The sequence below is a fragment of the Kogia breviceps genome, chromosome 1, assembly GCF_026419965.1.
Source record: "Kogia breviceps isolate mKogBre1 chromosome 1, mKogBre1 haplotype 1, whole genome shotgun sequence".
Taxonomy (NCBI): Eukaryota; Metazoa; Chordata; class Mammalia; order Artiodactyla; family Physeteridae; genus Kogia; species Kogia breviceps.
In genome coordinates, this window is record NC_081310.1 from 40,161,850 (window position 1) to 40,184,306 (window position 22,457).

The 22,457-nt window shown below is 42.6% G+C and overlaps 1 protein-coding gene across 3 annotated transcripts in view; it reads left to right on the forward strand.

Annotated features, from left to right (window-relative positions):
- KIF26B (kinesin family member 26B) overlaps positions 1-22,457 on the forward strand; it is a 508,676-nt gene that overhangs the window by 383,569 nt on the left and 102,650 nt on the right. The window lies entirely within an intron of this gene.

Sequence of the window (22,457 nt, forward strand, 5' to 3'; positions counted from 1 at the left end):
GTATATCACATTGATTGATTTGCATATACTGAAGAATCCTTGCATTCCTGAAATAAATCCCACTTGCTCATGGTGTATGACATTTTTCATTTGTTGTTGGATTCTGTTTGCTACTATTTTGTTGAGGATTTTTCCATCTGTATTCATCAGTGATATTGGTCTGTAATTTTCTTTTTATTGTAGTATCTCTCTCTAGTTTTGGTATCAGGGTGATGTTGGCCTTGTAGAATAGGTATGGGAGTGGTCCTTCCTCTGCAATTTTTTGGAAGAGTTTGAGAAGCATGGGTGTTAGCTCTTCTCTAAATGTTTGATAGAGTTCACCTGTGAAGCCATCTGATCCTGGACTTTTGCTTGTTGGGAAATTTTTTTTAACATCTTTATTGGAGTATAATTGCTTTACAATGGTTTATTAGTCTCTTCTTTATAACAAAGTTTATCAGTTATACATATGCATATATTGCCATATCTCTCCTCCATCTTGCATCTCCCTCCCTCCCACCCTCCCTATCCCACCCCTCTAGGTGGTCACAAAACACCGAGCTGATCTCCCTGTTCTCTGCAGCTGCTTCCCACTAGCTATCTGTTTTACATTTGGTAGTGTATATATGTCCAAGCCACTCTCTCACTTTGTCCCAGCTTACCCTTCCACCTCCCCGTATCCTCAAGTCCATTCTCTAGTAGGTCTGCGTCTTTATTGCCATCTTGCTCCTAGGTTCTTCATGACCATTTTCTTTGTTTGTTTTTTAGATTCCATGTATATATGTTAACATATGGTATTTGTTTTTCTCTTTCTGACTTACTTCTCTCTGTATGACAGACTCTAGGTCCATCCACCTCACTACAAATAACTCAATTTCGTTTCCTTTTATGGCTGAGTAATATTCCATTGTATATATGTACCATATCTTCTTTGTCCATTCATCTGTCGATGGACACTTAAGTTGCTTCCATGTCCTGGCTATTGTAAGTAGAGCTGCAGTGAACATTGTGGTACATGACTCTTTTTGTATTATGGTTTTCTCAGGGTATATGCCCAGTAGTGGGATTGCTGGGTCGTATGGTAGTTCTATTTTTAGTTTTTTAAGGAACCTCCATACTGTTCTCCATAGTGGCTGTACCAGTTTACATTCCCACCAACAGTGCAAGCGGGTTCCCTATTCTCCACAGCCTCTCCAGCATTTATTGTTTGTAGGTTTTTTTTTTTTTGCGGTCCGCGGGCCTCTCACTATTGTGGCCTCTCTGGTTGCGGAGCACAGTCTCTGGACGCGCAGGCCCAGCAGCCATGGCTCACGGGCCCAGACGCTCCGCGGCATGCGGGATCTTCCCGGACCGGGGCACGAACCCGTGTCCCCTGCAGCGGCAGGCGGACTCTCAACCAATGCGCCACCAGGGAGGCCGTATTGTTTGTAGATTTTTTGATGATGGCCATTCTGACCGGCGTGAGATGATATCTCATTGTAGTTTTGATTTGCATTTCTCTAATGATTAATGATGTTGAGCATTCTTTCATGTGTTTATTGGCAATCTGTATGTCTTCTTTGGAGCAACGTCTATTTAGGACTTGTGACCATTTTTGGATTGGGTTGTTTGTTTTTTTGATATTGAGCTGCATGAGCTGCTTATAAATTTTGGAGATTAATCCTTTGTCAGTTGCTTCATTTGCAAATATTTTCTCCCATTCTTAGGGTTGTCTTTTTGTCTTGTTTATGGTTTCCTTTACTATGCAAAAGCTTTTAAGTTTCATTAGGTCCAATTTGTTTATCTTTGTTTTTCTCTTTCTCTAGGAGGTGGGTCAAAGAGGATCTTGCTGTGATTTATGTCATAGAGTGTTCTGCCTATGTATTCCTCTAAGGGTTTGATAGTGTCTGGCCTTACATTTAGGTCTTTAATCCATTTTGAGTTTAATTTTGTGTATGGTGTTAGGGAGTGTTCTAATCTCATACTTTTATATGTAGCTGTCCAGTTTTACCAGCACCACTTATTGAAGAGGCTGTCTTTTCTCCACTGTATATTCTTGTCTCCTTTATCAAAGATAAGGTGACCATATGTGCGTGGGTTTATGTCTGTGCTTTCTATCCTGTTCCACTGAACTATATTTCTGTTTTTGTGCCAGTACCATACTGCCTTGATGACTGTAGCTTTGTAGTATAGTCTGAAGTCAGGGAGCCTGATTCCTCCAGCTCTGTTTTTCTTTCTCAAGCTTACTTTGGCTATTCGCTGTCTTTTGTGTTCTATACAAATTGTGAAACTTTTTTGTTCTAGTTCTTTGAAAAATGCCAGTGGTACTTTGATAGGGATTGCATTGAATCTGTAGATTGCTTTGGGTAGTAGAGTCATTTTCACAAAGTTGATTCTTCCAATCCAAGAACATGGTATATCTCTCCATCTGTTTGTGTCCTCTTTAATTTCTTTCATCAGTGTCTTATAATTTTCTGCATATAGGTCTTTTGTCTCCTTAGGTAGGTTTATTCCTAGATATTTTATTCTTTTTGTTGCAATGGTAATAGGAGTGTTTTCTTAATTTCCCTTTCAGATTTTTCATCATTAGTGTTTAGGAACGTGAGAGATTTCTGTGCATTAATTTTGTATCCTGCTACTTTACTGAATTCATTGATTAGCTCTAGTAATTTTCTGGAGGATGCTCTATGTATAGTATCATGTCATCTGCAAACAGTGACAGTTTTACTTCTTCTTTTCCGATTTGTATGCCTTTTATTTCTTTTTCTTCTCTGATTGCTGTGGCTAGGACTTCCAAAACTATGTTGAATAATAGTGGTGAGAATGGGCAACCTTGTCTTGTACCTGATTTTAGTGGAAATGGTTTCAGTTTTTCGCCATTGAGGATGATGTTGGCTGTGGGTTTGTTATATATGGGCTTTATTATGTTGAGGTAATTTCCCTCTAGGCCTACTTTCTGGAGTAAGTAACACCCATAAATGGGTGTTGAATTCTGTTGAAAGCTTTCTGTGCATCTATTGAGATAATCATTTGGTTTTTCTTCTTCAATTTGTTAACATGGTGTATCACATTGATTTGCGTATATTGAAGAGTCCTTGCATTCCTGGGATAAACCCAACTTGATCATGGTGTATGATCCTTTTAATGCGCTGTTGGATTCTGTTTGCTAGTATTTTGTTGAGGATTTTTGCATCTATGTTCATCAGTGATGTTGGCCTGTAGTTTCCTTTCTTTGTGACATCTTTGTCTGGTTTTGGTATCAGGGTGATGGTGGCCGCATAAAATGAGTTGGGGAGTGTTCCTCCCTCTGCTGTATTTTGGAAGAGTTTGAGAAAGATAGCTCTTTCCTAAATGTTTGATAGAATTCACCTGTGAAGCCATCTGGTCTTGGGCTTTTGTTTGTTGGAAGATTTTTTATCACAGTTTCAATTTCGGTGCTTGTGATTGGTCTCTTCATATTTTCTACTTCTTACTGGTTCAGTCTTGGAAGGCTGTTCATTTTTAAGAATTTGTCCATTTCTTCCAGGTTGTCCATTTTATTGGCATATAGTTGCTTGTAGTAATCTCTCATGATCCATTGTATTTCTGCAGTGTCAGTTGTTACTTCTCCTTTTTCATTTCTAATTCTCTTGATTTGAGTTTTCTCCCTTTTTTTCTTGATGCGTTTGGCTAATGGTTTATCAATTTTGTATATCTTCTCAAAGAACCAGCTTTTAGTTTTATTGATCTTTGTTAACATTTCTTTCATTTCTTTTTCCTTTATTTATGATGTGATCTTTATGATTTCTTTTCTTCTGCTAACGTTGGGGTTTTTTTTTGTTCTTCTTCCTCTAATTGCTTTAGGTATAAGCTTAGGTTGTTTATTTGAGGTGTTTCTTTTTTCTTAAGGTAGGATTGTATTGCTATAAACTTCCCTCTTAGAACTGCTTTTGCTGCATCCCATAGGTTTTGGCTCGTCGTGTTTTCATTGTCATTTGTTTCTAGGTATTTTTTGATATCCTCTTTGATTTCTTCAGTGATCTCTTGGCTATTAAGTAGTGTGTTGTTTAGCCTCCATGTGTTTGTATTTTTTACAGACTTTTTCCTGTAATTGATATCTAGTCTCATACTGTTGTGGTCAGAAAAGATACTTGATATGATTTCAGTTTTCTTAAATTTACCAAGGCTTGATTTGTGACCCAAGATATTATCTATCCTGGAGAATGTTCCATGAACACTTGAGAAGAAAGTGTATTCTGTTGTTTTTGGATGGAATGTCCTGTAAATATCAATTAAATCCATCTTGTTTAATGTTTCATTTAAAGCGTGTGTTTCCTTATTTATTTTCATGTTGGATGATCTGTCCATTTGTGAAAGTGGGGTGTTAAAGTCCCCTACTATTATTGTGTTACTGTCTATTTCCCCTGTTTTGGCTGTTAGCATTCACCTTATGTATTGAGGTGCTCCTATTATGGGTGCATAAATATTTACAATTGTTATATCTTCTTCTTTGATTGATCCCTTGATCATTATGTGGTGCCCTTCTTTGTCTCTTGTAATAGTCTTTGTTTTAAAGTCTATTTTGTCTGATATGAGAATTGCTACTACAGCTTTCTTTTGATTTCCATTTGCATGGATATGTTGGGAGATTTTTAATCACAGTTTCAATTTTATCACTTGTTATTTGTCTGTTCATATTCTCTCTTTCTTCCTGGTTCAGTCTTGGAAGGATATAGTTTCTAAGAATTTGTTCATTTCTTCCAGGTTGTCCATTTTATTGGCATAGAGTTGCTTGTAGTAATCTCTTATGATGCTTTGTATTTCTGCAGTGTCCATTGTAACTTCTTTTTCCCTTCTATTTTTATTGATTTGAGTCCTGTCCCTCTTTTTCTTGATCAGTCTGACTAAAGGTGTATTGTTTGTATATCTTCTCAAAGAAACAGCTTTTAGTTTTATTAATCTTTGCTATTGTTTTCTTTGTTTCTATTTCATTTATTTCTGTTCTGATATTTATGATTTCTTTCCTTCTACTAATTTTGGGTTTTGTTTGTTCTTTTTTCTCTAGTTCCTTTAGATGTAAGATTAGATTGTTTATTTCAGATTTTTCTTGTTTCTTAAGGTAGGATTGTATTGCTATAAACTTCTCTCTTAGAACTGCTTTTGCTGCGTCAGATAGGTTTTGGATCTTCGTGTTTTCATTGTCATTTGTCTCTACGTATTTTTTTATTTCCTCTTTGATTTCTTCAGTGATCTCTTGGTTATTTAGTAACATATTGTTTAGCCTCCATGTGTTTGTGTTTTTATGGGTTTTTTTCCCCTGTAATTTATTTCTAATCTCATTGCTTTGTGGGCAAAAAAGATGTTTAATATGATTTCAATTTTCTTAAATTTACTGAGGACTGATTTGTGATCTATCCTGGAGAATGTTCTGTGTGCATTTTAGAAGAAAGTGTAACCTGCTGTTTTGGGATGGAATGTCCTATAAATACCAATTAAATATATCTGGTCTATTGTGTCATTTAAAGCTTCTGTTTCCTTATTTATTTTCATTTTGGCTGATCTGTCCATTGGTGTAAGTGAGGTGTTAAAGTCCTTCACTATTATTGTGTTACTGTCAATTTCCTCTTTTATAGCGGTTAGCATTTGCCTTATGTATTGAGATGCTCCTATGTTGGGTGCATATATATTTATAATTGTTATATCTTCTTCTTGGCTTGATCCCTTGATCACTCTGTAGTGTCCTTTCTCGTCTCTTGTAACATTCTTAATTTTAAAGTCTATTTTATCTGATATGAGTATTGCTACTCCAGCTTTCTTTTGATTTCCATTTGCATGGAATATCTTTCCATCCCCTCACTTTCAGTCTGTATGTGTCCCTAAGTCTGAAGTGGGTCTCTTGTAGACAGCATATATATGGGTCTTGTCTTTGTATCCATTCAGCAAACCTGTGTCTTTTGGTGGGAGCATTTAATCCATTCACACTTAAGGTGATTATCAATCTGTATGTTCCTATTACCATTTTCTTAATCGTTTTGTGTTTGTTTTTGTAGGTCCTTTCCTTCTCTTGTGTTTCTCACCTAGAGAAGTGCCTTTAGCATTTGTTGTAGAGCTACTTTGGAGGTGCTGAATTTTCTTAGCTTTTGCTTGTCTGTAAAGCTTTAGGTTTCTCCCTGTCAAATCTGAATGAGATCCTTGCTGGCTGGAGTAATCTTGGTTGTAGGTTCTTCCCTTTCATCACTTTAAATATATGTGCCACGCCCTTCTGGCTTGGAGAGTTTCTGCTGAGAAATCAGCTGTTAGCATTATGGGAGTTCCCTTGTATGTTATATGTCTTTTTTCCCTTGTTGCTTTTAATAATTTTTCTTTGACTTTAATTTTTGTCAGTTTGATTACTATGTGTCTTGTCATGTTTCTCCTTGGATTTTTCCTGCCTGGGACTCTCTGTGCTTTCTGGACTTGGGTGGCTATTTCCTTTCTCATGTTAGGGAAGTTTTCAACTATAATATCTTCAAATATATTCTTGGGTCCTTTCTCTTTCTCTTCTCCTTCTGGGACCCCTATAATGCAAATGTTGGTGCGTTTAATCTTGTCCCAGAGGTCTGTTAGGCTGCCTTCATTTCTTTTCATTCTTTTTTCTTTATTCTGTTCTGTGGCAGTGAATTCCTACATTCTGTCTTCCAGGTCACTTATCTGTTCTTCTGCCGTAGTTATTCTGCTATTGATTCCTTCTGGTGTATTTTTCATTTCAGTTTTTGTATTGTTCATCTCTGTGTGTTTGTTCTTTAATTCTTCTAGGTGTTTGTTCTTTAATTCTTGTAGTCTTTGTTAAACATTTCTTGCATCTTCTCGATCTTTGCCTCCATTCTCTTTCCAAGGTCCTGGATCATCTTCACTCTGAGTATTCTGAATTCTTTTTTTTGGAAGGTTGCCTATCTCTACTTCATTTAGTTGTTTTTCTGGGGTTTTATCATGTTTCTCCATCTGGTACATAGTCCTCTGCCTTTTCATTTTGTCTGTCTTTCTGTGAATGTGGTTTTTTTCCCACAGCCTGCAGTATCGTAGTTCTTCTTGTTTCTGCTGTTGGCCCTCTGGTGGATGAGGCTATTTAAGAGGCTTGTGCAAGCTTCCTGATGGGAGGGACTGGTGGTGGGTAAAGCTGGATGTTGCTCTGGTGGGCAGAGCTCAGTAAAACTTTAATCTGCTTGTTTCCTGATGGATGGGGCTGAGTTCCCTCCCTCCTTGTTGTTTGGCCTGAGGTGATCCAGCACTGGAGCCTACCTGGGCTCTTTGGTAGGCCTAATGTCAGACTCCTGGAGGGCTCACGTTACGGAGTAGTTCCCAGAATTTCTGCCACCTCTGTCCTTGTCCCTATGGTGAGCCACCACCACCCCTTCCCCCCCTTCGTCTGCAGGAGACCCTCCAACACTAGCAGGTAGGGCTGGTTCAGTGTCCTATGGAGTCACTGCTCCTTCCCCTGGGTCCTGATGCACACACTACTTTGTGTATGTCCTCCAAGAGTGGAGTCTCTGTTTCCCCCAGTCCTGTCAAAGTCCTGCAATCAAATCCCGCTAGCTGGGGCTTCCCTGGTGGCACAGTGGTTGAGAGTCCGCTTGCCGATGCAGGGGACATGGGTTCGTGCCTCGGTCCAGGAGGCTCCCACATGCCGTGGAGCGGCTGGGCCCGTGGGCCGTGGCTGCTGGGCCTGTGTGTCCGGAGCCTGTGCTCCACAACAGGAGAGGCCACAGCAGTGAGAGGCCTACATACCGCAAAAAAAAAAAAATTCCCGCTAGCCTTCAAAGTCTGATTCTCTGGGAATTCCTCCTCCCATTGCCAGACCCCCAGGTTGGGAAACCTGATGTGGGTCTCAGAATCTTCACTCCAGTGGGTGGACTTCTGTGGTATGAGTGTTCTCCAGTCTGTGAGTCACCCACCCAGTGGTTATGGCATTTGATTTTATTGTGATTGCACCCCTCTTACCATCTCATTGTGGCTTCTCCTTTGTCTTTGGATGTGGGTTATCTTTTTTGGTGAGTTAGGTACTTCTGGTACCTAAATGGGATTCAATATCCTGTCGATGATTGTTCAGCAGTTAGTTGTGATTCTGGTGCTCTCGCAAGAGGGAGTTAGTGCACATCCTTCTACTCCACCATCTTGAACCAGTCTCCCACCTGTGCTTTTTTAAAGTGCTGAAATATGTTTTAGCATGTTGAACCACAGCAGTACAAGGAAAGAAATGGCTTTAGGGAGTCCCACAAAACCTGCCAAAGCAACCATAAATATATTCAGTGTGAAGTCTGTTTGGTGTACAATTTACATGCTCTAGGTTGGGCTTGATCTAAAGAGTTTGTATTAGCCCTCTTGCCTTGTCTTCCCAGGGAAGCAATTGCGGTAGCGAGGAAAATGTATACGACTTCCACCCAGAGCTGGGTTTGAATCCTGTTTCTGCTGCATATTTCTATGAGATTTTAGGGAAACCATTTTGCTCCTTTGAATCTATTTCTTCTATGACAATAAAAGGTCTACCTTACAGGGTAGCTGGGAGATTTGGCAAAGAGCAAGGCAGAGGTAAGTCCTCAAGAGAGGCTTGTTAAATTGAAACCACTTGCAAGAGCTGACACTGAGCAAAAGGGTCAACAACATTCTCCACCACCACCACCTCCAAAAAACCCCTACACACCCACAGTGTCCCTCAGAGAGGCCAGCAGTCAGAATGCACTTACGTCCATATCTTTTGTAAATTCAGACACACCCCCACCTCCCAGTCAGCATAACTACCACCTCCTACCCACCCCCTGGCAACAGAAGAAACAAGAGTTTAGAATCAGAGCAGGTTGCTTTAAAAACATTTCCAACCCTGATCTAATTTGTTATTATTATTAATAGAACAATCTTCCTCTTTCTTCCTATCGTCTTTCATTTTCCTTTCCACCTGCATCCAGAACCTTCCCAGGAAAGATTCTATTTTCAAATACTTCCATCTCTAATTTCTAAGTCTCAAATTAAAACCTTATGGTATAGGCTTCCCTGGTGGCGCAGTGGTTGAGAGTCCGCCTGCCAATGCAGGGGACACGGGTTCATGCTCCAGTCCGGGAGGATCCCACATGCCGCGGAGCAGCTGGACCTGTGAGCCATGGCCGCTGAGCCTGCGCATCCGGAGCCTGTGCTCCGCAACGGGAGAGGCCACAGCAGTGAGAGGCCCGCATACTGCAAAACAAACAAACAAAGAGAAAAAACACCTTACGGTAGAATTGAGCACCAACTGGGTGAAAGGCACCATCAGTGATATTGAGGATGTGAAGATAAACAAGACGCAGGCTCTACTTCAAGGCACTCATAGAGTTACAAATTTGAAAATGAGTTTTTTGCCTAGAACATAACTGCCAGATCTTTCTATCAGCCCCTGGGCTTGTCCACCTAAGTCTGTCTCTTAGCTGCCACCATCATGTCCTACCCAGACACCTCTACCCTACACTCAGTCTTCTGGGGGAAATTCACCATAGTCTAATTTACTCCCTTTATATAGATGAATGTTTTTTTTTTTATCATGCATGAGAGTTTATTAAATCAGTTCATTCTAAGTAGAGTTCACTAGAGCTTTCTCTAATGTTGCCCAAGGGCCCATTGCCATCTGGTCTGTGTTATAGGTAGATACTATTATAATGAGATCTTCTGGTACCTAAATGGGATTCAAGTTGGATCTGGGTTATATCATCATCCTCACTTTGAGTGGGTCAAAGCTGGACAAACTGGCTGTTAGGTTGCCGGTTTTCACCTACCCAACAAACCAAAATTTGCACTTCCTCCGCCCCACCCAGTGAGTGTTACATGTTTTTAGTGACTGGTTTATTCTGAAACACTTCCATCAAATTCAAGCATTGTTCTGGATGAACTGTGATCCAGAAGCAGAGGATCCTTCCCTGGTGAAATTACCCTAAGTCTTCAGATTTTAATAACTGTTTTCCACATGAAATAAATATTGACCATTCTACCCAACCATACATGCTTTTTTAAAAAACATCTTAATTGGAGTATAATTGCTTTACAATGGTGTGTTAGTTTCTGCTTTATAACAAAGTGAATCAGTTATACATATACACATGTTCCCATATCTCTTCCCTCTTGCATCTCCCTCCTTCCCACCCTCCCTATCCCACCCCACTAGGTTGTCACAAAGCACGGAGCTGATCTCCCTGTGCTATGCGGCTGCTTCCCACTAGCTATCTATTCTATGTTTCGTAGTGTATATATGTCCATGCCACTCTCTCACTTTGTCACAGCCTACCCTTCCCCCTCCCCACATCCTCAAGTCCATTCTCTAGTAGGTCTGCGTCTCCATTCCCATCTTACCTGTAGGTTCTGCATGACCTTTTTTTTTTTTAACCTAGATTCCATATATATGTGTTAGTATATGGTATTTGTTTTTCTCTTTCTGACTTACTTCACACTGTATGACAGACTCTAGGTCCATCCACCTCACTACAAATAACTCAATTTCATTTCTTTTTATGGCTGAGTAATATTCCATTGTATATATGTGCCACATCTTCTTTATCTATTCATCTGTTGATGGACACTTAGGTTGCTTCCATGTCCTGGCTATTGTACATAGAGCTGCAATGAACATTTTGGTACATGACTCTTTTTGAATTATGGTTTTCTCAGGGTATATGCCCAGCAGTGGGATTGCTGGGTCATATGGTAGTTCTATGTGTAGTTTTTTAAGGAACCTCCATACTGTTCTCCATAGTGGCTGTATCAATTTACATTCCCACCAGCAGTGCTAGAAGGTTCCCTTTTCTCCACACCCTCTCCAGCATTTATTGTTTCTAGATTTTTTGATGATGGCCATTCTGACCGGTGTGAGATGTTATCTCATTGTAGTTTTGATTTGCATTTCTCTAATGATTAATGATGTTGAGCATTCTTTCATGTGTTTATTGGCAATCTGTATATCTTCTTTGGAGAAATGTCTATTTAGGTCTTCTGCCCATTCTTGGATTGGGTTGTTTGGTTTTTGATATTGAGCTGCATAAGCTGCTTGTAACTTTTTCAGATTAATCCTTTGTCAGTTGCTTCATTTGCAAATATTTTCTCCCATTCTGAGGGTTGTCTTTTGACCTTGTTTATGGATCTTGCTGTGATTTATGTCATAGAGTGTTCTGCCTATGTTTTCCTCTAAGAGTTTGATAGTGTCTGGCATTACATTTAGGTCTTTAATCCATTTTGAGCTTATTTTTGTGTATGGTGTTAGGGAGTGTTCTAATCTCATACTTCTTTATGTAGCTGTCCAGTTTTCCCAGCACCACTTATTGAAGAGACTGTCTTTTCGCCACTGTATATTCTTGCCTCCTTTATCAAAGATAAGGTGACCATATGTGCATGGATTTATCTCTGGGCTTTCTATCCTGTTCCACTGATCTATATTTCTGTTTTTGTGCCAGTACCATACTGTCTTGATGACTGTAGCTTTGTAGTATAGTCTGAAGTCAGGGAGCCTGATTCCTCCAGCTCCATTTTTTGTTCTCAAGATTGCTTTAGCTATTCGGGGTCTTTTGTGTTTCCATACAAACTGTGACATTTTTTTTTTCTAGTTCTTTGAAAAATGCCATTGGTAGTTTGATAGGGATTGCATTGAATCTGTAGATTGCTTTGGGTAGTAGAGTCATTTTCACAAAGTTGATTCTTCCAATCCAAGAACATGGTATATCTCTCCATCTGTTTGTATCATCTTTAATTTCTTTCATTGTTGTCTTATAATTTTCTGCATACAGGTGTTTTGTCTCCTTAGGTAGGTTTATTCCTAGATATTTTATTCTTTTTGTTGCAATGGTAAATGGGAGTGTTTTCTTAATTTCCCTTTCAGATTTTTCAGCATTAGTGTATAGGAATGCCAGAGATTTCTGTGCATTAATTTTGTATCCTGCTACTTTACTGAATTCATTGATTAGCTCTAGTAGTTTTCTGGTAGCATCTTTAGGAATCTCTATGTATAGTATCATGTCATCTTCAAACAATGACAGCTTTACTTCCTCTTTTCCAACTTGGATTCCCTTTATTTCTTTTTCTTCTCTGATTGCTGTGGATAAAATTTCCAAAACTATGTTGAATAATAGTGGTGAGAGTGGGCAACCTTGTCTTGTTCCTGATCTTAGTGGAAATGGTTCTAGTTTTTCACCATTGAGGATGATGTTGGCTGTGGGTTTGTCATATATGGCCTTTATTATGTTGAGGAAAGTTCCCTTTATGCCTACTTTCTGCAGTGTTTTTATTATAAATGGGTGTTGAATTTTGTCGAAAGCTTTCTCTACATCTATTGAGATGATAATATCATACATGCTTTTTGATTCTAGAAATTGTTCAATGAAAGTGTTAAACATCATCCTCAGATATACTTACACTCGTCCACACTCATGCCCATAGAGTCACACACTTTGCAGAGCCAGGACCATGTTCTCCAGGAGGAAAAATGGTCTCAGAACAATTGCTGACTTCCTTTCATTGATTTCTTTATGAGTATAATTTTAATAATATTCCAAATAATTGTTTGTTTGAGGGAAGAGGGAAATAAAAGAACTTATAGGAAGAGTTGGTCTGGATTTTGTTGTGGGAAGCTTATGCTTCAGTGACAGTAATAAAAACCTGGGAGGGACTTCCCTGGGGGTGCAGTAGTTAAGAATGCACTTGCCCATGCAGGGGACACGGGTTCGATCCCTGGTCCGGGAAGATCCCACATGACGCGGAACAACTAAGCCCATGAACTACAACCACTGAGCCTACACTCTAGAGCCCACAAGCCAGAACTACTGAGCCTGCGTACCTAGAGCCCATGCTCTACAACAAGAGAAGCGACCTCAGTGAGAAGCACGCACACCACAATGAAGAGTAGCCCCCGCTTGCCACAATTAGAGAAAGCCCTGCGTGTAGCAATGAAGACCCAGTGCAGCCAAAAATAAATAAATAAAATAAATTTATATTTTTAAAAGAAAGTTATGGGGGGAAAAAACAAATAAGTATAAATGCAAGATTTGGGCGACTTTTAGGAGAAAGTTCCTTAACCTATTGATCCTTCCTTAGGTTAGCACTTATCTTATTTCACTTTAGAACTTTTCCTCAAGGAGAAATATGGAATAGAATCAGAAGCTACTTTTATTTTGACAGCACAGAAACATTCTTTCTTTAGCTCCCAGAGTCTTTAAATCTAATAAGGCTGTCATTTGCCTTGGATTTAACACTCACATCAGTTGTGTTTTTGATCCACAATGGAGTTTGACGGAAAGATTCCATGAGGATGAAGCAAAGATTCCATGAGGATGAAGCCAACATACCTCCTGAGCAGTGGTTCTCCAAGGGTGAGGCCCAGACCAGCAGCAGCAGCAGGAGCTTGCTAGAAATGCCAATTCTCAGGCCCACCCCAGACTTCCTCCTGAATCAGAAACTCTGGGGGGTGGGGGTGGAGGTGTGGCCAGCAATCTGTGTTTCAACAAATAGTGTAAGTTTGAGTAGTTTCCTGTGGTTTTTTTGCTTTTTTGAGTATCCTCTTTATTTATTTACTTTTAAAAATCAATTTCGTTTAGTTTCTTTTTTTTATTTGGTTGTGCCGGGTCTTAGTTGCGGCAGGCAGGCTCCTTAGTTGCTGCTCGCCTGCTCCTTCACTGTGGCATGTGAACTCTTAGTGGCGGCATGCATGTGGGATCTAGTTCCCTGACCAGGGATCGAACCCAGGCCCCCTGCATTGGGAGCACAGAGTCTTAACCACTGTGCCACCAGGGAAGTCTCTAGTTTGCTGTTTGTAAGTAAGAAAACGTGAGCTTCACCTTGCATGCTTATATGAAATCAATTCCTGGGAATGTGGTTACTAAAAACAAAAATGTGCCAAGGGAGACCATAGCTGGTGGCCAATTGCCTCATACAAGTTTATAAAGAAAAGAATCTGTGTTGTGTCCCTTGTGTGATTGATAGAAACCCAATCACTGACTGGGAGCATGAATCAGCTGCAGGACAGAGTAATATCCAATAGGTGAGCTAATACGTGATCCTGAGGATGGAGGAGCGAAGGCTGCAGATTCTCCTCTACTAGGGAGAAAAGAGATGTTCTTTTCTGTCAGGTAACTAACTACCACTGACATAGTCTGTTCCTGGTAGAGCAGAGCAGTCTACGTCCTGTGGATTTATGTACGACTACCGTACAACAAGCATTCTCTTCTTGAGAGTTCTGAAGCAGATCTGTCTGGCTCTTTCCTTGAATGCAAATGTTTTGGCATACTTTGCTTTCCTAGGTAAGGGGGGTGCCTTCCTCATTGGCATTTTAATAAATATTTATTTGCTGGTTGACTGGTTCATTATTCTCCTTGTCAGGTAACATGGCTGCTTCTAGCACCAAGTTCACACGCATACAGCAGACCCCTAACTCTGCACAGAGTTCTTATCTACAGAAGCCCCGCAGTAGACTCATTGAACAAGTGGTCAGCACATCTAACATGCTACGCTATTAAAGTGCTAGTTGCATAAACGCTCTCTTCCTTAACTTTTGTAACAGCCCACAGTGGAAGAAAGTTGGTGGTGTTGTTAGAGCTGGTTTACAGATGGAGAAATCGTGACTACAGAGCTGTTGTTCTATTGCAGAGTGATGGGAACCTCCCAGTTACTTTCCTTCTCTGTCCTTCAATGGCTCCCCCCCCATTGTCCCAGTTAAGTACAAAGTTTTTAGTTTGGAAAGGAAGTCTCTCCATAATCTGACCTCCACCTATTTTTGCAGTCGAATTTCTTACCCCTCCTCCACCCTGCCCACCCTAAACAGCATCAGAGTGAAATCATACAACAGTAGTCACTGAGCCCTTACTGTGTGCCAGGTTCTTTGCCAAGAGCTTCACATGCATCAGCTCATGTAATCCTCATAACAGCTTCCATGAGGTGTAGGCATTATTACCACCTCCACTTTATAGATGAGGAAACTGAGGCACAGAGAAGATGAGACACTTGACTCAAGCCCCTGTAGCTACTTGCAGGTTCCCACACACCAGTCCTAGCCTCTGCCCACACACTCCCTCTTCCTGGGTGCCCGCACCCTGCCTTGGGTGCCTAGCTGACCCTGACTCCTCTTCCAAGTCTCATGGATCATCATCTTCAGGAAACCTTTCCTGGCCCTGCTCCCCTAGTGGAAATGTCCCCTCCCACCTGGATCCTCATGGTTTCCCAGGACAAAGCTCTTTTGTACCACCTGGTACACTTTTTTTATCTCACCTCATACACTAAGCCCTTTGAAGACAACAGCTGGTTTTTAAGCTCTGTAAACCACAGAGCCTGGCATGGTACCTGACTCAGACTGAGACGTGCTCAGCAGATGCTGAAGGAATGAATGGATGGAGGCTTTCTGATTCCTGCTCTGGGTGTTTACCCACTAGACTAGTTGGGGAGTGGTCAGGAGTCTGGGAGAGTCACTGGTCATTGCTTTGTCCAGTCCATGTCCCTTGGGCAAATTTCTTCTAGCCTGAGGTTTCTGAGTCCAAACAAGATGAACTGTGTACCATGATCTGTTGAGGGGACAGCAGCTCAGGCTCTTTGGAAATACAAAGAGGGCAGTTTGTGGGTTCACCTACAAGGCAAAATAAAACAGCCCTATGTAAGCTGGAGCCCAGGAACAAAGTTCCATCATGGGGATACCTCCCAGTAACAGAGCCCTGTGGCGGTGTCCATTCTACGGAGCCATGATCAAGCTCCCCCATGCATTCTGGTCTTTGAGGAAAAGCTGATTCCACACGATGCAAAAGGGCCCGCCGAGGGTATTTGTGGGACCTAAGTGAAGTTCACTTTCATAGTTTGGCAAGTTGCAGCTTCAGACCATCCATCCCAGATCATGATAAATGCTTCTGACATTTCCTTCAGACGCAGCATACTAGGATGGCTTTTCAATTCTCAAATGCAGGAGTACACCTTATTGATCAAGTGTCTTTCATTAAAGGTTGCTGAAGGCCCTTAACCCCAGGAGTAATGCCCCCCCTCCCAGACCCTCTCCCCAGGCCCAGCCTTCTGGGCAAGGAGGATTACTGTTGTTGGATTATGGGTATATACCTGAATTTGTTGGGTTTCTTTTTTTCAATTCTTACCATAAGCACTCCGGAGAAGACTGCAATTAGGTAAATCTCACATTTACTTGGTACTTCTCTCCCTAAACTCCATCTGATTCTTCATACACACATTTTCAGAAAATAAAGAGAAAGCATGTCCTCCAAATAATCCTCCATATTAGAATTTACCATTCTGCTTTCCACCTGTGTGCTGCTGCCAGCGAGGGCTTCCCTGCCGAGGTGGAGCCAGTTAAGGGAATTAGAGGGGGTCAGAGGTTTGCCTCTGGCCAGAGGTGGTGGGAGATTTTCATTAGCATTTGCTCCTTTGCCCCCCACTGGGCTTCAATCACCCCCTCCTCTTATCAGCATGTCCTTCACCTCCAGGGGCTATGCAGGTTTATCAGATCCCATCGAGTTCTTCCAACAAGAAGGCAGCATGAGCTTGGGGCTCTTTGGAGCTAAGCCAAGAATTCAGGTTCTTTTGGTTCTAAGCCTAAAACCTGAAAATAAAGTAATCTGAAATGGAAATGCCACCTTCTCCCTTTTTCTGTTATACGTAGTCCTGACTTTCTTCACCCTCCCACCTCCTCCTGTGCCTCCCTTCCTCAGCCCTGGCCTGGGCTCTGCATAATGTGCATTTCATACGTGTTCAGTGGAATTGGACAGATGCACTTCTGAGGAGGGAGGGCTTTCGGAGGAACTCACAGTGAAAGCATTGGCGTAATTGTGGCTAATGTTGCTGTGATTGAACTTTCTTCATCTTTTTTATTGACTGAGAATGAAAGTCTCTAAGACTCATTAAGGGTCCAGGGTTTGGGGACCGAGGTCCTGGCGTCACGTCTTCCTCCCGCTTCCTCTTTCCCTCTCCTTTCCCTCTTTTAGTGTGAGAAGGTCAAGGGAATGTGGAGTTGGGCATGGCAATCCATTGAGTACGTCAGGCTTCAATGAAAGTTACATTTACCCTAAATGTCAGCTAAGTTGTTCCAGATTTCAACCTCTTGGCCCTAAAGATCCCTCAGGTGCTTTTTTTCTCACCGGGACAAGCCCCTCCTTCTTCTCTTTCCTAGAACTAGGGCTGCAGAGTTGCAAGCTGGAGAAACAGCCCAGTCCTGGAGTGTGCATCACGCCCACGGCTTTTCCAGGAGGGGACTTTTCCAGGAGGGGACTCAGTCCCCTGCATCGACCCCGACCTCCCCTGGGGGCCTGGAGAAGGACGTCTTCTCTCCCAACACCAAGCAGGCAGTCCTGTGAGCCTGGAAAAACCTCAGTGCTGAGCTTGAGGGGCTTCTGTGCTGGCTTACTTGACATCTGTCCCCAGGAAGCACTGAGAACCTGGGCTAATGCTGGCACCCCTAGGTGCTACTCAGGTCTCATCCATAAGGAGTGCTGCAAGGAATAAAATTATCATCCCATGAGAGATGCACATATGTAATGAAACTTGGGAGCAGCCTGGACAGTGTTCCTAAATGACAGTTTTATAAAGAAGATGGACTGAAGTGATGAATGCCAGAAAAATACATAGCTAATTATTAGATGATCACAGCTGTTGCCTTTTAAATTTAGATAACTACGCTGTTTATCATGGTGCTTTACTAAATTCCATGGTGGACCTGGTAGCTAGTATTTCTGGATAGTCCCCTGACATGGGTGATTTGACTTATTTTCAGAGTTCTGGGTGTTATTTATCTAGGTCAAAGGCCAGAAGCAGTGGGATAGTGAAATTCCTGGGACCAAGGAGAACCCAGTAATGAGGGACAGAAGACACTAAATCAAGTGTCAGGTTAACAAGCTGAAGTCTTCATATTTATAATAAACTGGGCTGCAGAAAAGGAAAAACAGCTTTCCCTTGGCCCTGTTGGTGGCCAAGCTGAACAGCATCTTTGGTGACAGACGAGCTGGCATCAGCAGATGCAGCATTTCTTGAATGCTCGTGATTTAACAACAGCTCCATTAGTTAGCTCTCCAGTCATAACCATGAGTGAGCTTTAACGGTACATGGGCCCTTTATTAACTTATTAATGCCCAAATCCAAACTGAGTCCACCTGAAAGAATTCTAATTTAAGGAGTGCCCATTGCTGCTTTTCTCAAAAACTCCTTCCCTGATCTTTTTTTTTTTTTTTTTTTTGGCGGTATGTGGGTCTCTCACTGTTGTGGCCTCTCCCGCTGCGGAGCTGCGGAGCACAGGCTCCGGACGCGCAGGCCCAGCGGACATGGCTCACGGGCCCAGCCGCTCCGCGGCATGTGGGATCTTCCCGGCCCGGGGCACGAACCCGCGCCCCATGCATCGGCAGGCGGACTCCCAACGACCGCGCCACCAGGGAAGCCCTCCTTCCCTGATCTTTTATCTTTTGAATGGGTATTTCCAAAGATAAAATAACCACAATCACCAGAAACTAACCACAATAGTTTTCCTACCCAGTATTCAGAAAAATCTCCATTTGTCACTTACCCAGGATTTACCAAAAATCAGGCATCAGAGAGTGGGTAGCAGTTGGAGGACCTAAGCTAACTTTGTATCTATACAAATTGGGCGGCCTCGGGCAAGCCTTGGAGCCTCAGCTCTGTAGTGTATGGTGGTATGATGCTTTCTCTCTCTAGCTCTCTCTTATGGGCACAAACGGTTAAGAATCTAGTGACTAGGTCTTCTGAACTCCCAGGTCAAAGGTGGTTAAAGGGAGAGCTGGGAGAGCAGAGATCATCTGCTAGATTCCTGAGGACACCGGCTCGTACAGCACTGTCATGAATGAGGGCTCAGTGTGATGGTAACTTATTTATTGAGGACCTACTTTGTGCCAAGTACTTAGCATGATTATTTGCTTAATAATCTTATAAAGCCCTCCAGGTAGGGACTATTATCTCCATTTTATTGTTGAGGAAACTGTTACAATAATATGTTGCTAGTCACACAGCTCCTAAGAGCCAGGATGTCCTGACTTCAAAGTTCATGATCTTTCTAGATGTGGCTTGCGGGAGATTAAGTCACTTGTCCACAGATGCACATCAGTAAAAGGTACAACCAGAACTCAAACCAAGGCAGTGGGTCTCCAGAGCGCGTGCTCCAAAGCTCCAGGCTGTGTTCCACGTGGTCAGAGGGAGGACACGCAGACAGTGAGCGTTCGTAACATTGGAGAGGGTCAGAATCCCATAGCCCACTTGACAGAGAATGCCTGTGTCTTAGGATGTAGCTTTTTTTTTTTTTAATATGTATTCATTTATTTATTCGGCTGTGCTGGGTCTTAGTCGTGGCATGCGGGATCTTTTAGTTGCAGCGTGCGGGCTCTTAGTTGCGGTGTGTGGGATCTAGTTCCCTGACCAGGGATCAAACCCAGGCCCCCTGCGTTGGGAGCGCAGAGTCTTAACCACTGGGCCACCAGGGAAGTTTCAGGATGTATATTTAAACAGCTTATCCATTTAAAATAAGTATCCTAGCACTGAACTAAGAGACGAAGCCTTTTCTAACAGGCTGCTGTCAGAGTCGCACTTCTAGCTGACAGACTAGCCCCTGAAATGTGCCCATCTCCCTCCTCGAATCCTGGCCAGCTTTTTTTCCAGCCTGCTAATTGGTGTAAGGGGCCCCGCTCCCAAAGGCTGTCCGGCCATGAGCCTCGCGGGAAGGGCTTGTCCCCTGGCTTCGTTCTCCCTCCTTCCAGCACTGTGGTCCCCTGATGGCTGCCTGGTGACAGATGCTGGTGATGGAGGGCGTCAGGGAATCCCCCATCCCCACTCCCCGAAGCACTTCTTCGCTGAGCACCTCTCATTACGGCCCCATTTCTGGTCTCGCACATGTTCTCCCACACTTAGCTCCATTATGCCACCACTTGTCTCCTTTCCCAGCCTGGCTTTGAATAATGTAAATCTTTCCTCTTGATAGCATCGCTGCTCATTATTTTCTGTCTGCCACCACATGAGCTTATCCACTGGTACCTCTGAGAAGCCAGCCACCCACAGTGCAGGGACAGTCCCCCCACCCCCATCTCTGTAAAAGTGGTTCAGTGCGGGCCCAGCCCCAGGTGGGAGAGGTTCAAGCCCTGCTGGCTTTGGTGGGAGGACAGTGCTCTTTCTTTGGCTCTGACCCAGAACACTCTCTGTAGGAGGAGTGGGTCGGGGCCACTGCCCTTTCACCTTTGCCAGGCAACTGGCTTTGGACAAGTCACTTGAGTACCCTATACTGAGCGATTGATTTTTTTTTTTTTTTTTTTTTTGTGTGTGTGGTATGCGGGCCTCACTGTTGTGGCCTCTCCCGTTGCGGAGCACAGGCTCCGGACGCTCAGGCTCAGCGGCCATGGCTCACGGGCCCAGCCGCTCCGCGGCATGTGGGATCTTCCCAGACCGGGGCACGAACCCGTGTCCCCTGCATCGGCAAGCAGATTCTCAACCACTGCGCCACCAGGGAAGCCCCTGAGCGATTGATTTTATCAACACAGGGCAGATGCTGCCCCCAAACACTCCCGGAGTGCCCTCAGCCTCCTGAAGTCTGCCCTCTACCCTCCAAACTCAGCACTGGATACAACTGCTCTGGACCTCCAGGTGAAGATAGCCCATGGTCTTCAAATATGTCATGTAGGATTATTACTGTGGTTTTATGCAAAGAAATGCACTCCAATTTTGTTCTATAACTAACAACTCAACAGTGCCTAGAATCTCCGGAGTCCCTCAGTGTGACCCTGTGATTCTGTAACAGTAACTATGTTTTGATGGAATAATGACTTTGTAACCTAATGTTTAAAAGCTCCCTCTAGGGCTTCCCTGGTGGCGCAGTGGTTGAGAGTCCGCCTGCCCATGCAGGGGACACGGGTTCGTGCCCCGGTCCGGGAAGATCCCACATGCCGCGGAGCGGCTGGGCCCGTGAGCCATGGCCGCTGAGCCTGCGCGTCCAGAGCCTGTGCTCTGCAACGGGAGAGGCCACAACAGTGAGAGGCCCGCGTACCACAAAAAAATAAAAAATAAAAAAATAAAAGCTCCCTCTGTAAATGTAGGGAGTACAAACCTGCTTGGTTCTCCTTGGACTTGCCAGTATTGGAGTTATTTGAGACCTCCAAGATGATTACTATTTGGAATTTGATTCCATGGTCTCCTTAAAAACTTCTGGAAGCTTTCAGGCACATGAAATCGTCAAGATCTTCCTTTAGAAAAAGTAATTTCAGATTATTTCTAGAAGTTTTACCAGAAAAGTGTTTAAAATTTCTCCTGTTCTAAAACCCAATTTTAATTTGTTTCTTTACAAAACATCTTTGCCTGTCTCTTGTATCAGGTTAAGCAAGCACATTTGACTAATCAAAAGGGGGAAAGAAAGTCATATTTGTGCGTTTCAGTGTGCCAGTGGTGGATTAGCAATAGAATCTTACATTATATTATAAGGAGGAAACCACTCTTTAAATATTGGCTGGAAAATCACACCCTTAATTGTTTGCAGTGTGTTTTAGAAATTGGCACTGTTGTAAAAATCTTTTACAATAGATTTGTCAGAATGTCCTAAGCATAGAAGAATATGGAAGGTTGCTGAATTTCTTGGTAGATCAGAAAAGCGAGTGTGTGGAGAAGAATACATATTGAGAAGTATATACTGTTTAAGGTTCCTGTCTCTTCCGTCATCTTATTTGGAATGGTTGGAGAATTTTCCTGAAGTGGCTAATGTACCATAAGTAGACAATGTGAGTACATATATCACGTGTGATCAAGACAGAAAAGAAAGGAGTAAAATAAGGTAAATACCTCATTTAGCTTTTAGAGCCTCAGATCAAATTTTACATGGATTACTCACCTTTACAGAAGATGTAAGTAGACTGTATATTCTTTAATTTGGGGTGGGGGGAGGAAGAAGGAGGATATTGTATTCTTTGTCTCTCTTGTCACTGTGGATGTATATGTTCATTAAATATTTTTTTTCCTTTAAGTAAAAAAATTAAGCCTTGGAGAAAGGCTTCTAATGCCATTAATTTGATGTAGAAAGTCTACTTTATACTAGTTGGTTTGAAGAATATGTATTCATTTTTCTTTTCCTTCCTTCCTTTTTTCTTTGAAGAATGATATTTTACATTTGTATGTTGCTCTAGAGTCTGTCTTTATTTCTTTATTTCTTCACACCTGTCCTGCAAGGGAGGTGACACAACTGGCCCACTTTAGGGATAAGGAAACCAAGGCCCCTGCCCTAGATGAACAGCCACACCATGGTGGTGATGTTTGGATAAGAACTCAGTCTCCTGGCTCCTTGTTCCCTGCAGGCAGTGCCTAGCACACCTGGAACCTGTAAGAAAGGAGATGTACTTTAGGTAAAATGGACCCTTTTGTTATCCCTCCATGTTTTTCCCTCAAGAGCTGAATCCCATCCAAACATATGTAGAAACCAAGGAAGGCTTCCTGGGCTGCGCTGAGGGCAGCGCGGCACTGCCTCGGCTTTCCCCGACGCTGTCATGAGGCAGGGCTGGACGTCAACTCAGCCTATCACCTGGGCTTCG